The sequence below is a fragment of the Streptopelia decaocto genome, assembly GCF_964273445.1.
Source record: "Streptopelia decaocto genome assembly, chromosome: 11".
NCBI classification, from domain to species: Eukaryota; Metazoa; Chordata; class Aves; order Columbiformes; family Columbidae; genus Streptopelia; species Streptopelia decaocto.
In genome coordinates this window covers 5,492,680-5,509,593 of record NC_138666.1, presented here as the reverse complement: position 1 = coordinate 5,509,593, position 16,914 = coordinate 5,492,680, and the positions used below count along the sequence as shown (strand labels likewise).

General features: G+C 42.0%; 1 protein-coding gene across 3 annotated transcripts in view; it reads left to right on the top strand.

Moving 5' to 3' along the window:
- The window catches only part of ZFHX3 (zinc finger homeobox 3), a 562,868-nt gene that overhangs the window by 199,514 nt on the left and 346,440 nt on the right, over window positions 1-16,914 (top strand). For all 3 annotated transcript variants that reach the window (XM_082062573.1, XM_082062574.1, XM_082062572.1), the window contains one exon: window positions 448-552. The gene's annotated coding sequence lies outside the window, so the exon portion shown is untranslated. The remainder of the gene's footprint in view (window positions 1-447; window positions 553-16,914) is intronic.

Below are 16,914 nucleotides of genomic sequence, written 5' to 3'. Positions count from 1 at the left end.
GTTTATAGACTCTTGGGCCTTATCTTTCTGAAAATATTAACTGGTGCTTTCATCCATCTGCAGCTTTTGTTGCAATTTGTGTTTTTCAATCTGTGGCGATGGATTGAGGAGTAGAAAGAAGGGGCCTGCTGGCTTGGTAGCGTTCCATTGTTTTATTCCATGCAGCAGTAGAGCGGTGAGCGGGGCGGCTGTGGTGCTGGGTGTGCTCTGCACCGCGTCCGGCCGCCCCAGCCTTCTCATCCCGTGCGCACTGAGATGCCAACGTCCCCGGTGTGGAACCAGCGCGGTGCTGTTGCCGCCCCTCTCACAACACACCTTCACTTTTACACTAGAAAGGAAGGCCAGGGGATTTTTTTTTTTTTTTTTTAATTAGTCAAATGGACAAGAAAAAGTTCCTGTTCCCATGCAACCCCTCCTAAATTTGTGTTTTTCCTTTATTTCTGCTAGCTACTTTCTGGATTTATCCTGAACAAGAAGTGGAATTACTGAGTTAATGCCCTGGAAGTGAGTATCCTGTGCTGCGTACTACAGTCCTGAAGTCCTTCATATACGGTGAGAAAAGCTTTTCCTTTGCATTTCCAAGCTGAGCTCCAAGTGCAAGTGTTTAGTATTACTTCAATGAGTTGTATATGAAAGCTGTCCGTTTGTCAGCTTGCAGCCCAATGCGGTCTGAAGGTGTGTGAGTGGTGGCCACAGTGTGAACTGAAGGCTTTAGCACGTAGGGTACTGAACGATATATTTTGAGAATATGGTCCTATGTTTGAACATTTCAAGACCATACCAATAATAATAATTCTAAAAGTAATGATAATCCTCATAATTTTTCTGGGGTAGTTGCAGCAGTAAGTGATGTGCCTGTGCTAATGGCCTCAGAATGTGGAGGTGATCTCTGCCTGAATATGCATTTTTCAAGGAGCTTTGTTCCAGACTTGTACACTGTCCTGGGAGAGTAATTTCTGAAAAGATGATATAAATGCAAATCTGTGTTTAAAAATATTGCAACAACTGTGTGCACGAGCTGGTTGCTTGCCGTGGTATATTGTTTCCACGGTAAGTTTGCTGATGATGTAGGCAGTGTGATTTTACTTTGATGTATTCAAATACAATATTATTTATGAGAATGGAAGGGGTTTTTTCTTCATTATCTAGTATTAAGTATGTTTTGCTTCTCTGTCATCAGTGCTGTGGTGGTCTACTTGCAGAGTTTCATTTTGGCCAAAATAACTTGAATTTGGGGGGGTGGATGGAAAGAAGGCTTCTCTTCACTTTGTGCTAATAGTATAGACAGATTTGTGGAATCACTGCAGCAAGTTTCAAATGATGTATGAAATGAAAAATTCCTGTCTGATGAACAGAGCGGGTACGGCCATTGCTATCTATGAAATCGCTGCTGCGGGAGGCGATTTGTTCTAATACTCTTTCAGATATGCCAACTTTTAATTTTTTAAAAAGCTCTTATGCTTTTATGTGTAAGACATAAGTCTTTCACAGAAACAAAAATTGGTTAGAAAAATCTTTCAAGATGCTGCATCAATAAATATGCTGAGGAAGTTTTTGCATGGAGGAACCCTAAGGAGTTTTGTGTATGGTTTTGTTTGAGCCTGAGCAGGTTTACAGTATGACACGTGGACATGATGATGGTGGTGAGAGTGCTTTGAACTTTCTTAAACTGAGAATTCGAGAGGCTGAGTGATAGGATTCAAGATGAGGGGTGAGGTAACTTGTCTGAGGTATGGTGGGGGTAGGAATGGGTGTGGAGGTGAGAGATGCCCCGAGGGGACCAGGAGTTCAGGCTTTGGGGTGTGGATTCACATGGATACAGAGCAGGATCTCCTGGGCACTCAGAACCCTCTGTTCCGGTTTTCCTTCTGGGTCATCCCAGCCTTTTTCCTGCACCTAATGACATCTGGCTTCTGTGGGGAAAAACAACGTTATTTAATTACAGCATACATACAAGGATCCAAAGTACCGTTGTGCTAGTTAGCTAAATATCTGTATTTCCTAGCCTTTGAGTTTGACACATCTGTCTGTGAAAACGTAGTTTTGAAAGTTTGTGTGGAATGCGTGTATAGGTAACTCCGTATGTGTGAAATATATAGGATTACACGTATATAGTGTAAGAACACAGTGTAAGAATTGTGCCCAGATACAAGGGTGTTGGGGCTGATCAAAGTATCTGGTATGTTCAGAAAGAAAAAGCCTGGAGTTACTTCTTCTGAAGAAAAGTTTTCTCCTCACTTCCTAGAGTCAGAAGCAGATGCTGCCCGGGCTCTTTCCTCTGCAAACACTACCTGCTGCTTTTTGGAATGTGTGTTAACCTTACCTCCCAGCTACATCTATTTACACTCGTTAGAGGCTTATGGTTACAGTAGAAACTATAGATTAACTATTTTTTGTCTAAATTTTAAAAATCCAGTAATATTATTTAAAACCGTGAGAAATAATAATCTAGTGGTGTTGGGCAGTTTCAGGGTCTTTTCATTAGTGGCCTTACTGGTCGCCTGGTCAGGATTTATGTTGAAAACAATACTGGAGGGAAAATAACTTTTTGTTGCGCTATCAGATTTCTTAGAAAGGAGCAAAAAGCATCTGAAGAACTGGAGAGCACTTCCAGAAATCTTGCTTCATTGTTTATCTTTTTTTTTTTCAGTATTTTCACGTTGTGTTTCTGTCCTCTGAAAAGCATGTACTTCTGACAGTTGTGCTGCTCCGCCGTGCTCCTGCAAGTGACCTTTAAGTGGTTAGAAAGAAAAGATTCTAAGAGGACAGCAATGGTAGCAGGTGGAAGAAGAAAATAGTTCTTGAGCTCTTTACTACATTGATATACTAATCAGAATGAGTCTTCCAAAAAAGAAAGAAGAGTCCCATTTTGCTTGGACTCTTTTCCTTTGGACTATTTTCCTTTCTCAGAAACAGAAGATTAGGAGGTGTCTGCACCGATGCGATAGAACATTCCCATGAAATTGTATTGTATTTTCGCCTTGAGTTGCTGGTGAAATGAAGTTGTTCGCTTTCAGTGCTGCTTTGTTTTTGACCCCTTTTTGTGAATTCTCTGAGGAAAGAAACATATTCCCATCTTTTATAGTAATCAAATTTATCTGGCATCTCTCAGCCTCTTGCATTACTTATGCTACAGTTGGCCAGCCTTGGGAAGGCTTTAGCGGGTTTATTTATTTATTGTTCTAAAGTGAAGGTTTTTGACTCAAGGTCCCTGTGTGATCCTAGGGGATTTCAAGATAAAAACTGAAAGTGCTTTCTGCCATTATTTTGATATAGTTATTTTCTGTGAAATATTAAAAAAGCAAACAAACAAACAAACACCAAAAGCCACCACACACTACCCAAAACATTAACAAAACCCCCATGTTTCCAAACTCCTGAAGAAACATTCAGCTATTGAGAGAGAGAAGAAAAATCTTCAAGTGATTACTGTGTTGGAAATGTTCCCATTCTCTGTGAGGAGGTCGGTGAGGCTGATGTCATTGCATCAAGTTCCAGTGAGAATTTCAGTTTCATAATTGTATGTGCTAATGAAATTTCTTAAATGTGTCTAATAGCTTTTAATGTCCTGTGTTTGGTAAATTGCATCCCAAACAGTAAATATTAGATATCTTAGAAACACCCTTCAGTCCCAGTGAAGGGAGAGGATCCAGGCAGTTCCGTGCCAGTGCAACCGGGCAGCTTTTGTAGTTCATGTAGCCAGCGTTTGGTTCTAAAGCCTTGTGAAAAACAGCACGTGAAACAGATGAAAACTCAGCATAAACAAAACTGGCCCTTGTCCTGTTGGTTGATGGCATTTGTGGGAACCAAACTGCGTTTTTTTAAGAATGATGTGCAGTGAGACACACATAGTAAATATATATATATATACATATATATATATATATATATATATATAAAAGACATGTAATCAGCAAGCAGTCCTTTCTCTCTCCCCTTCTCAAAGCGGACACGATGCAAACCATCCGGGAACAAATGACTGGATAAAATGTCGAGCTTCTTACAGGCTCAGAGTTTACAACTGGCTCACTTTGTTAACATGCTTTGCTTTTTGAGATGTCTTTAAAAACAAAAGAACAAATACATTTCTAGCTGAGTTTGTTTTCGGTACGTGAACTAAGTTTGAACACCAGGATTTGAATGCGTAAAGCAGAAGCTCTGAAGGTGCCCGATGCGCTAACGGAGCGCTGGGCAGTTTTTGTTGGGGCAGGACGGCTGGTTTGGGGCTGGGCTGCTGCTGCCAGAGCTACCCCTGAAGGGGCGAGATACTCTACAGGTGGGTGTTTTAATTAGTCCAGAAAAGGGTCAGTTGTTCAGTAGTGTAATGTTCTTGTAAGCATGCATCTCATTTTGCCTCTTTTCCAAGGACTCTAAGGTGCTGCTTTTGCTCACTGTACAATAAACAGGATGTTTTCAGTCATCGCAACTTTGAACTAAATGTTCACTAGATTTATAACCAAACACAGCTTGTATAAGGAGTCTTGGATGTTTAACTCCTCCCGGGGATATTTTTGGAGATGTACCCACAGTGTTGGCTGTTACAGTCTTGGGTAAAAAAGGAAACAGCCTCTGTTGTTATAGAACACAAGGATCACTTGGAAAACACATTGCGGTAATATTAAGGTGAAATGAAAACTGAAGACAGGAAACGCCAGGTTTCGCCAGCTGTCAATGGGAGTCGGGCTGCAGGGTGTCAGCAGAGCTGGGAGCCGCTCGTGTTCCTCCCCAGCTACAGCTCAGCGCGGGATCACCCTCGTTGGGTTTGTGTGCTTTAAAATAGACTCTGCAGCCTGTTCTTTCAATTAGGCTGAGACAGAGGGAACTTAGCAAAAGGCAAAGAAAGGTAGTGCTACATAAAAATAAGATTTTTGTTGAATATAATTTCTGTCTTTTTCTGAAAATCCATTTCTTTTAGTAGAATGCCTATTGACCACATTTGGCTTTGTCACAGGTTCTTTCGTAACTTCTGTTTCTCTTGCTGTTTGTTTATCAATTTATTTCTCTATTTGAAAAAATGAAATGCTGATTATAAGGGAAATAAAGCTGTACTGGGGTATCATCAATTATTTTGCTTTCAAATATGATTTATTTGACTAACAACCTTAAAAGCTTTGACTGATTTAATTTTATTTTATGCTCATGAAATCCACAGAAGGCTGACCTAGCCATCTTCTTCATCTTCTGTGCCCTGAGTCCCAAATGGTATTCCCCCTCCGATTCCTTGATCCTATGGATTTTTTCTTAGAGGAGTAAACAATGATAGTAAGAAAATGTTCATATTACATTTTTAGATGTACATACTAGTGTAGAGGGATTTTTATTGCAGGAGAAAAATCAAATCCTTGTCACCTGAACTGCTAATTATGTTTGATAAATGTATGGTATATATTTAATGCAAAGAGAATTTAGGAAATAATACACCTTGTGTAATTACAGCGACCGAGCTACTTCCATCAATCTAATTTTTCTGATTCAGGTTCATTTGCATTGCATTATTTTTATTAAATGAGCTTTCAGTGGAACCCTGCTCTCTGTCAAGAGGAAGACTCAAATACTGAAGTATTTCAGCGTGCGTAAGTGCCGTTTGCAGATGAGCTGGCGTGGCTGCTCGGTGGCCGCGGGAGCGCCACGCTGCGCACAGACACACAGACGGGTTTCACTCGGCTCAGGTGCAGCGGCTGGACAGACACACCTGTACCCAGTAAACACGGGGGATCCCCGAGCTCTGGTTTCTCGGTGTGTCCGTGCGGCTGGTTGGAACCGCAGCGTTTGCTGGTGCCAGCCCGGGTGCGGTGCTGGAACTGGGGAACTTGCAGTGGGGCAGGTTCTGAAAGCCCTTCTGCTGGGACAGGGGGTGAAGCTCCTGAACGGTGTGTTGGAAGGAGAACTGGCCTTCCTCTCGGAGCGCTGCTCTGGAATGGCCTGGGTCCTCACAACCTGATTGTACCTTCTTCTTGTTCCAATATTTTCCAAGCAAGAGTCAGTCACAGGATGGCTGGGGTCAGGAGGCACCTCTGGGGTCTGGTCTGACCCCCTGCTCGCTCAGGGCCCCCCAGAGCAGGTTGCAAATCAGGATGTGTTGGTTCCTGTGTGTTAAGAAAATCTCTTTCTGATTCCCCAGAGCAGGCTGTTCTGCCCCTGTTGTGAAGTGAAACAAATGTGTGATTGGGACAGGTGGGCACAGAGAGCAGAGAGACCCTGGCACGGGCGTGCGTAAGCTTCTGTATCAGAAATGGAATTTGGTGCATTTCTCCCCATCAATGCAATTTGTCCAACTCCACCATGTACGTTACTTTCCCGACAGTTTTACTCTGAGCAAGATCTGCTCATTCTGCTCCCCCTTCACTTTTGGCACACAACTGCTGCTGACCTGAAACAAGATTCTTGTGATCTTAACTGGTAACCCAGAAATGGAGTAACTTGTGTTAAGATAACTATCGCATCTTCCTCTTTCTGTTCTTTTTCGGTCCTTTCCATCTCTGCAGTACTTGTGCTGTCACTGTTTTTCACCGTTATGCAGTGTTGGAAATCTCCTATCTGATATTTAGTGAAAAATAGCCTCTCTTCCTAATCCTCATTTCCTCCTACCCAATTTCAAAGCTTCAAATTAAAAAAAAAAAAAAAGAAAAAAAGGAAATACATTTATTGTGACAATACTACTGACTCTTACAGTGTATGTAGTCATAATTACTGAAGATTAATATAAATTCAGGTTAGTGTATATAGTTTTATTTAATAATTTTCTTATTGTTACCTGCTACAGTTAATTTTCCATTCGTTGCTTTAGAATGGACTTGCTCTTAAACATAGAACACTGATATTACATGAATAATGTAATGGAGGAGGGCTGAAATTATTCAGATAGAGCAAACAGCATATTTTCCAGTGTGAATCCTTCTGTGTAGCACCCAGAACTGTGTCCTTGGTTATAGCTGTGGTGCCCACAGAGGGAAGGAATGCTGGAAGAGGGAAAGTAAACTTGTGTTTTGGCTGCTCGGACACCGCTTCTGGTAACCACTAATACCGTGTTCTGCGTGGGATTTGTTGTTCAGCTTTAGTTTGTCCTCTTAAAGGCAGAAACTTCTAAACCACTGATTCTTCAAATACAACCTGGTTGTCTTTGTATTGTAGCAAATTCGGTTGATGAGCCAACCTCTCAGAATGGCCACACAATAAAAGGGCCACCGGCAGGAGAAGCAAAGAGTGTCAGGAGGTTCAATTTGCCACCACAACATTGTGTTGCTTAGTACAGGTATTTGACTGGGAGAGAGAAAGAAACGTGGAACAAGAAACAAAAATAAGAAGAGTAGAAAGAACTCCGTGAAGAGCACAAAGCAGCAATTTGGGAAACAAGGGTCCAGTGAACGCCAAACTGGAGGCCAGTGGATAAACCAAAGCAGCTCTAGGGAAGAGGGGAGGATGTTTGAAACCCTTTGTCGAGGTGCTCAGGACACAAAATATTCATGTATTTAAACAAAATTAAAAGAAGATACTAACGCTGCATGTCAGCTGGAAGAGCCCCAGGAAGCTGTGGAGCTGAGGCACCCTGGGGGAACACGAGTCCGATGAACGGCAGAGCCTGGAGGGCAAGGCTGGGCCAGCGGCCGCCTTCCTCTCCTTTCTAATCCATCCCGTCATCTTTGGATCTGCAAATCACACCTTCTGAAGGTTGTACTTAGTTACATCTACCATTCCAGTGTAATAGGTTAACATCCTACTTTACCCTGAATCAAAGAAATGCTTATCATATAGCAAATTTATGACTTTCCCTTGTCTATAAATCAGGGTTGCCTCAGTTTCTTTAGATGGGACTTTATATCCTGTAGGATTTCTACAAACACTCAGCAGCCTGGAGCAGGCGTGTGAACAGCGACCGGAGGGTTGGACAGCGCTGGAGAAGCTGTTCTGAAGCAGCTGGCATCCTGTGTGCTTTGGAAATGCATAAGAAAATAAGAATCAAGTTTGGAGTTTTGATTTCCCACTTGACTCTCTGTTACTGTCCAAGCAACTGTTCAGGTTAAATTAAGTCTTGTAACTCTAAGTTCTTCTTTATGATTAAATGCTCTTCTCACACATGAACCTTTTGCAATGAGTTTGACAAAGTAAAACAGTTTAAAGTTTTCAGACTAGTTCTACTCAGTTACAAGTTAGTTAATGTTTTGAGAGTTTCCTTTAAAAGGACACTGGCTGCAGCTTTGATTACTTCAAAATAAGTGGAGGATGTTCCACAGAACTTCATTTAGGATAATGATTGTTAATATATAAAGACTTTTTTTTCCCGTTAAAATAACTGCAATTCATTAAGTGCAGTTCATTGGCAAGAAAGCTGTAAACTGATTGTAAACTGTTAAGTCTTGGGACTAGTTAAAAATAATTCATCGTATGTACCAAGTGCATTAATTCTGTGGAAAACAACAAAAAAGAGTAAATAATTTCCATTAGTTTAATGGAAATAATGAGATAATGACACAGTTTCTCTGGTGTGTAATAATTACATGTTTTATTTGAAGAATAAGTAGCAGGATACTGTAAAAGACTACATGTGACTGGTGCTAGTGTGAACACTCAGGTTTATTAAATAAAAGGGTTTTTTTTCAAATGGAAATTATCACCAGTAATTGTTAAAACTCTTGCAAGAGACATCTGATTGTGTTGTGGTTGAAGCTTAAACCAGTAATTTGCAGCTGAAGATGAAATGTGGCTATTGCTCGTCCTGGCCAGGTGGCCTATGCTGACCTGAGCCTTCCTGATTCCCCAGGAGCGCCCGCAGCGCTGCTCCCCGTGCGGGTCACGCTGGGCACCGCCCGGCTCTGGCCGGGTGCTCAGGTGCCGGGATTGCGGTTCCCGTTCCGCCGGCGTCTCTGGCCGTGGCTGCCCCCGGTGCTTCACACAACACGCAGCAAACTCTATAAAGGCAACTAATGGATTATTTCATTGATTATAGATTTTAAGGCCAGAGGGAGTGTTAAATCATCTAACCTGACATCCTGTATAACAGATGCCATTAAAATTAGCCTAGTTAATTCTGTATGAACCCTATAAGCTTGTGTTTAAATAGCTATTTCAAGGCAGAAAGAATCTGTCATTTCCTTACTATTCAGTCCAACATTAAAACATGAACTGTTTTGTTTGAATTTCCTCAGGTTCCACTTCTGGATGTTGGTCCTAGTTCTGGATTTTTTTGAGGAGATAATGCCTCTTACTGTCCAGTGTTTACAAGGAGCAACATTTATACCTTTATATTTTCCTTTTGATAAGTGTGGTTTGTCTCTTCTTCCTGTACAAGATTTTTCTTTAGTTTTCCAACAGGCTTTTGATGCTGGACCCCAGAATTGTATGTGGTCCATTGCTTGATATTGGTCTCACCAACACCATATACAACTTGAAATCTCCCTCCTGTTCAGTTTTCCAGCAAATGATGTCAGATGTTTTCTACCAGTACGTTACACAGAGACCTTTTTTATAGTGTCTTGTCTTCACAGTTCTGAACTAGTTCATGTTTTTGTTCCTAGGCGTGATGATTTTGAACAGGAGTGTTTGAAAGCTGCAGCATCGCATTGGCCGTGCAGGGCCGGCCGGGGCTCCACGGCCACGCTGGGTGCGGGGGTTCCCCAGCTCTCCCCAGCCCCCACTGGTGCATGTTCCCGGTTTATCTGCAGCCTTTCCCGGGCAGCAGAGCTGGTCCCACCGGCTCCAGCCAACCCCCCTCTGGTGCTGCCTCAGTCCTCCTTAGACCGGGCAGCTCCTTCCGGAAGGGTTCTGCCCAGGGCTTCTTGGTAGATGAGTGTGCAAATGTGTTAATTTGCATTTTCATAGTGCTAAAAAAGAAGATAGAACTTGTATCTTTTCCATGTCTCTCTACTAAACTCGTCAGAAGTAAAACCTGGGTGGTGGTTGTCTCTCAAGAACTTGGAATTTTGCTGAACCTCTCTGGATCATACTGTCATGAAACGATCTCCACTAATTCTTCGATGGCTTTAAGTTTCCCATTAAATCATACTTCGATCTAAACGAATTTTTCTGTTTTCCGTTCTGCCAGTTGTCAGATTTTCAAGAAGAGGCGGGATCAGTTGTGTGCGGGACAACTTGACTCTTTTTGTGGCTCTCAAGTCCTGCAATCAAAAGTATAAAGGGAATGGTTTTGCCCTCAGCCTCCAATTCCTAATGCTTCTGAGAACACTGTGAATTAGTGGCCGGTTGTGAAATTCTCTGGTTAGATTGGATTTTAAAATCCGCAATAGGGAGAGCTGAGCTGTGTATTTGGAAAGGTGTGCAGTGCAGCAGGATCACATTTGCTGCTATTGTTTTGTAAAGCCAGAATAGTAAATATCCCTGTGTTACTGTTTGGGCAGACTCGTACACTGCAGCTGTCTGTTCTCTTATAATTATTTAATAACATCTTCCAGGTTACTTGGCATCTGACTCTGTCACCAAGTTAACTAGCTGTTTAACGAAGGAAAATGTTTGGCACCGTTAGACAGAATGCCTTGTAAGGGAAGAAAACAGTCAGAGAGCTTTTTAGGTGACCTCCAGAGAAAGGCTTGGGAAAAAGAAATTATTTCTTCAAGTTTTGGGCTTACACTTAAAAATATGGTCTAGTAATTTGATGGAATTAGTTTAATTTTATTTTCAGTCAGTTCAACTTTATTGAACTACTTGAAGTTTTAAACTACGTGGTATTTCTGCTATTTACAACAGGGTGTGAAGTTTAAATTGTGTTATTAAGCTTCCACTTAATTTAGCTTATTGAACAATTAACAAGTGTGTTAGTAGGTGATTTAACCTACAGGATTAATCGCTGTTATCTGCTGGTATCGACTCTAGAAGGCTAAAGGCACCTCTGTGACTTGTGCTGGTATACATTGCTGATGGGTGTATCTCTGATTATTAAATAACTTCTTTGATCAGCTCCTTAATAAAATCACTCAATATTGGAAATTTGAGAAAGTATTTTAAAATAGAGTAGCCTGTTTGTTTAATTGGACTAGAAATTCTATATTGGGCAAAAACTGCAGCCTATTTCAATCACTTTTTTCAGACTGATCAACTATAGTTTTTACCCAGTCAACCACTAATAAAATGGTGTTATTTATAACCTTGAATGCATTATGCTTTTAAAAAAATATTAATCAGTAATTCAGATAAATTAAAATTCTAAATGCCATGAAAGTGCATCTCTGTGAATGTAATCGTTAACGCCTGATAAATTAAAAGCCTTTATAACGGTTTTCTTATCTGACATAACAGTTTAACAGCTGTATACTTGTGAACTTTATCTTATATATTTAAAAAATCAACTGTAAATCCCTCTGAACTGTGGCGTTGGCTTTGGTACAGGGCATGAAATAATTTTTCCATCTTAGCCCACCGCTCTCCGAAGGTCAGACTTTAAATTGGGCTGTTACTGTCTTGCTGCAGAGTTTGCAAGCTCCGTTAATTTTGGGGCTGCGGGTGATGGATGGAGCAGTTTGAGCCCTGACGTGCAGCAGCCTGACTGGAGTGACCCGCAGAGCCGCGTGTCAGCGAGGAAAAACAGCTCTGATGCGTACACAGAGCACTGCAGGCGGATGTGCGCTTTGATACGCGTACATATACCGAGTCATATAAAGAATAATTATATATATTTGCCATTTATGGAAAACCTGGTTAGGTCTCTTGAGATTTTGTTGGTGACCAGTATTGAGGATGTGCATGTTCTTATGTTTTCTGTCCAGCAAACAATTGTACAACACTAATTCTGAGAAATTTTTATTATTTCATAAAAAGGTATTATTTTGCTCACAGATAATCCCAGAAAATTAACATTGTTCTTCTGTAGAGAAAAAAAAAAAAAAGGTGATATCTGTCCATTTACAGTTGCAAAAGAATTTCCTTTGTCGTCCTGTTTTTGCAGGTTCATGGTGTATCAGACATATTTTGTGCTCATTGTCTCAGAGTTTTTCTCTGAGATGAAATGAACCCTCATTGGACACACAAGTCGCTCCTCATGTTGGAGCAAAACTTTCATCCGGAAATGAACATGGGGTATTTTTTCCATTAAAATCCAGAAATGACTTTAAAGGGCTGTGCAGACAGAACGCCCGAGCCTTGCCTTGTGCAGCCCTGAGTGAGAAGTATTTTATTTCATTGATATGGGTGAAAAATGGAAATACTGACATTAAAGAATCGCAAATCCCTTCAAGGTTGGTGACATCTCACGCAGCCTGTGGGGCCGACAGCCCCTCTACCCGACGTAGGGCTGTTTCACTTGGGTGTTTTGTCACTGAAATGCTACGAGGTTGCTGCAAGTACATTGCAGGAGATAAAGCAGCGTGGTGGCAAGAGCCAGACAAGCAGGTTTGCTTGTTGTTGGAAAATTGTTTGGAGTTGGTGAGTTGTGTACTGGTTTCCAGGGGAGGTGTGAGCCCAGCTGTGCACATCTCAGACCACTGATGAGCCGCTTGCTTCTTCCTAAACTGCTTCTCCTGCCCTGCCAGCGATAACCCAGAGTGCCTTGGGGGTCACAGAGCAATGAACATCACTGAGGAGCCGCTCACCTTTCCCTTTCCCTGTCCAGTGTTTCAAGACAAGATGTGTCAGAAGCCTTTACTTGCTAGTCCCCCTCATGATGGTGCTTCTCCTCTTCCATCAGCACAGTGTCTCTTATTCTACTAATAATTATTTCTAAAGGTCTTATTATGTAACTTCTGTCAAAAGAAATTTTGGTGAAGTTAAGCAGGAAAGTCCTGGCAGTTAGATGCTTTTCTATTATGTCAGAAAACAATTATTCCTTTTAGAGTTAAGCTACTCCCTAACTGGGAGGAACGCTCAAAGTTTCTTGAAGACATGAGTACTGAATTGAAAGCAAAAATTGCATAAGTTATTTTGTTGCCGTAATTTCTATGGATCTCAGGGTGTTTAAAAACCATTTTATAATGTATTAAAACCAAACAAAACCCCCCAAACCCACCCAAGAATTCTGTAGCTGAGTGTTCGATGTGCCAGCTCTAGCTGGGCTGGTGTAGCCCAGAGGTCTCTGGCTTTGTCATTTGAAAGACACGTGTCCCTGCTCTTGCACTACAGAGCTCAAACAGGGCTGCTTCTGGTTTTCCGCTGGTTTTACATTTATATGTAATTATCCCAACGTGATGCTGAATGCTGCAACCTGTTTATTTTGCCCCCAAATGCTGCAGATTCTCAGGACAGGGTTGTCATTTCCCAGTTCCAGAAGTTGCTAATGGAGACTTATAAAGCCCGTCTCCTATGGTTTTCCTCCCTTTTCCATGGAATGTCCTGGGACACAGATCACCTCACTTCAACCAGCTCATTGGAAACTGATCTGTGAAGTTCATCACTTGGATGTTAAAAGACTGAAAAAGGTTTGGTGACATCTCTTCTTTTGGTATTTGGAATCACAGAAGGAAGTGAATCGGTTGAAATTTTCTCTTTATTAGGTTATTACTATAACCAGATGTTGAGGTTTTCCGAACATACTCTGGTTTGTCTTTGCTCTCTAGCTGAATATAGGAGCCAATTACTTTTTGCAATATGATTTTTAGTGCAAAGCCAAAAACTAAATATGAGTATGCTACTTGAAAGGCCAGTTATAATTACCTTGGTAGAAATAATCATATGTGTGCGTGTGGGTTGCCTTCTGTTAGCTGATTAATATACATTCTTCATTGGAAATAAGCTCCTGCATCCCTGTTCCCGTATTTGTCATTGTGGTCAGTAAGAAATCATACTTCTGTTTCTAATTGATTTAGATCATAATAGCACAGTGATGACACCATTAATGTTGGCTTCCTCAAGCACGTATAGCCCTGCTGAGAGCTGGGGTGGCACAGCGCCCTTGACTGTCACCAGAAAAGCTTCCATGGTTTCAAGTCAGAACCCAACACGCCAAAAATGTCACGCGTGCTGAGAACAGGTGTTGGTGCCATGTCTAGTAAGAAAAATGAAGCACTTGTAAAGGATAGCCCAGAGCTGGGAAAGAGCAAGGGCAGGATTGGTCGGGAATAAGCATCAATGTGTTCAGAGGGAGAAAAACACATCGTGGTGTCCTTTGAGCCTTGTGCCAGGGAAGCAGCCAGCAGAAGCCACGAGGGCAGGTGCATAGATCGAATCACACGTCTGTGCAAATCCAGCGGGAAGGGCCATATGTGTAATATCAGTTCTGTGGGTCCTCTGCTCATTAGCTGGTGTTCCGCTGCGATGCAGGGATTGGAATAAGCTGCTGCTCCGTTCTGAGGGACGCTTCCGTCACCCCATCCTTAGCCTGTGCCCCAGTCCCTCTTCCTTTCCTTGCTGCGTTGTCCGTTCCACAAGTGGTACTTCAGTTATGGTTTTCATCAACAATTAACAGCTCTCTCTACTAATGACCTAGTAGCACTAAGGTAGTTGGGCAAGTGGGCATAGAAGGTTTTGATGGCATTTTCTTCCTTGTAGATGAAAAGGAAACATTTTTCCTATCTTCAGGAAGAATGGTGGCACGGGATTTGGGGTGATCTGCAGGATGGCTGTGGCACAGCCACGCTGTGGGCCAAGCAGCTGGATTTGATTCCATGTCCCTAAGCAGAGATCCCTGTTCCCTACACCGCTGGCAGGAGAGTTGGTGTATTATAGCGTGATTTACCATTGCCAGCATGCTGGGAAATGAAGGCTATGTCTGAAATCCTGGCCAGAAGTATCTACCTGCAGCTACAGGCTCCGTGACACCAGGTAAATGCGCCTCTGCTCACGTTTCCGTGCAGGGTGCCCAAGTGCCCAGCCTGTGAAGGCAGCCTGGAGTTGGGAATGTTTTCCCAGAAGGCTGCAGATCTGGTTTTGTTGGTTGGTTGCTTTTTAGTGATTTGTGGGAGGCAGGGGTGGTGTTTGCTTGTTTTTTAATGGTTCCTTACCAGAAGAGATTTACACTCAGCAGTAGGGAAATGTCCTGACCACCAGTCAGAGGGAAATGGCCTTGTGTTTCAATGAGTTGATGTTCAAACTTCAGAGGGAGATTTTCAATGTCTCAGCTGTTCCAAGAAGGCTGGAATACAGTCTCCAGCCACTGATATTTTAGGAGATTGCTAGTGAATTCTTGCAGAGCATGACAAAAGGACTTTGGGTGAGCATGTTATGTTCTCACTGCGTCCAGCTCTGCTTTACCATGTGGATGTGAACAGATTTTAACTTGCTGTAGTCCTAAAGTCCTCAGTGCTCTCAGCATATGTTATGTCAAATGTTCCTACGTATCTGCCTGTTATCTTTTCTCATCCTGTCTCTCCTCTGCACATGCAAGGCAAGGAAGGACATGTATCTGCTTGTGAATTTTTTTCAGTAATGATGACAACATGATAGTGCACCCAGAGTACCTTCTTTTTCTCCAACACAACACACTGTAGTGTGGCTTCTGCCACTCGCTGGCCCAGGCCTGGACCGGCTTCTTCGCTAAGATGCACTCTGTGCATCATTTTACAGGGTTTAATATTGCTGTGCTGAGTAACTACTTTCTATGTCACTAGTGTGAAGAAAAAAAATCAGATTTCTCACCTTGAAATCTGAGCAGTGGGAAGAGGCCTGATTAAGGTATCTTCGTTAATTTAGGTGGCCCACCATGCTGACTGTGTTTTAACTCATGGTCCCACTAAGTTAGTCATGACATACGTAAAACTATTAAGTTTCTGAGACTTCTTCATAGGCAATGCCTACTTAGGATCCTCAAACATCTAGATAAAACCGTAGGTGTCAGTTATATTATTAGTATTAGTAAATAGCTTATTATCTTATTGATTGTACATTATTGTTTAGTATATTAGAAATTAAATAGGAATGGAAGCCTTATTGACAAGTTCATATAAGCAGCCTTCAGCCTCAGTGAATCTTGGGTCACTTCAGCATTCAGACCACAAAGTGGTGACATTTCTAAAAGTTGATTTAATGTAGAAACTACAGGCTGTTCCACATTCCCGTGATTTAGGATGTGAAATGTTCTTGGCCTTTGAAAGATAAAATTTAAGCTTTAGGACCTAGAAATTCAACTTTATAACAAAGATGAGCTCTGAAAAATACCAGGCGGTGTTTGGGGGAGAACAGGAACTAACTCCTGAATCTGAGACTGTAGAATGGTGAGGAATAATTAATTATTCAGGTGTCATCCATTACTAAAAGTATTCTTTCAACAAGACCTGAGAATTGTCCTCCAGTGGAAATTGTGCAATTACCTATGGAGTAAATGGTCTAGTATACATTCATATGTCAAAATGCACTTCAAGATGTATGTCAGCACTTTTGTGCAGGAGAGGGAAATAAATCAGCGGCCTGAACCGTTCTCCCTGTGCTGGCACCTCTCAAGTCCCATTTCACCCGCTGCAGTTACTGTAAGTCTGTCAAAAATGGTTAGGGCTTTCTTCTCCTCCTTTCTACTTCTGTTATTTAACTTTTTAAATGAAGTAATCAAATGCAAAATTTTCCCTTTAAAATATTTTATATATATTTTTCAGAATAATTTTTCATAACATTTTTGTGTGAACGTTAATGGCATTTATTCTCACACAAGACCTGGCTATTGAAACACTCAGTGAATGGTAACTGTTCCAAGTTTTGAAATGTAACTTCTGTTAACTGCGTTTTCCCATGGGCGCTTTCAGCTCTGTGCAGCCCAGGAGCTGCGGGGCGCCCAGTGACTGTCGTCTTGTGTCGTCTTACCGGCCACACAGCGTCTCTCAGCCGGGTGAAATACCAAGCAGCATCAACGTTCATGTGTCTTTCTTTAACGGGATCATGAGAACCCACTGGGTTATGACAAGACGTGAGCAGGGTCACCAGTCACCCCTGCTGCCTAGGGCTGGGTTTAGCAGACTGGGCTGCAGGAGGACCGGGGTCTGAGTATGAAAGTCCACGAATCTCCGTGTGTCATAACCTGGTGCGCAGCTTCATTCTGACCGGCTGCCG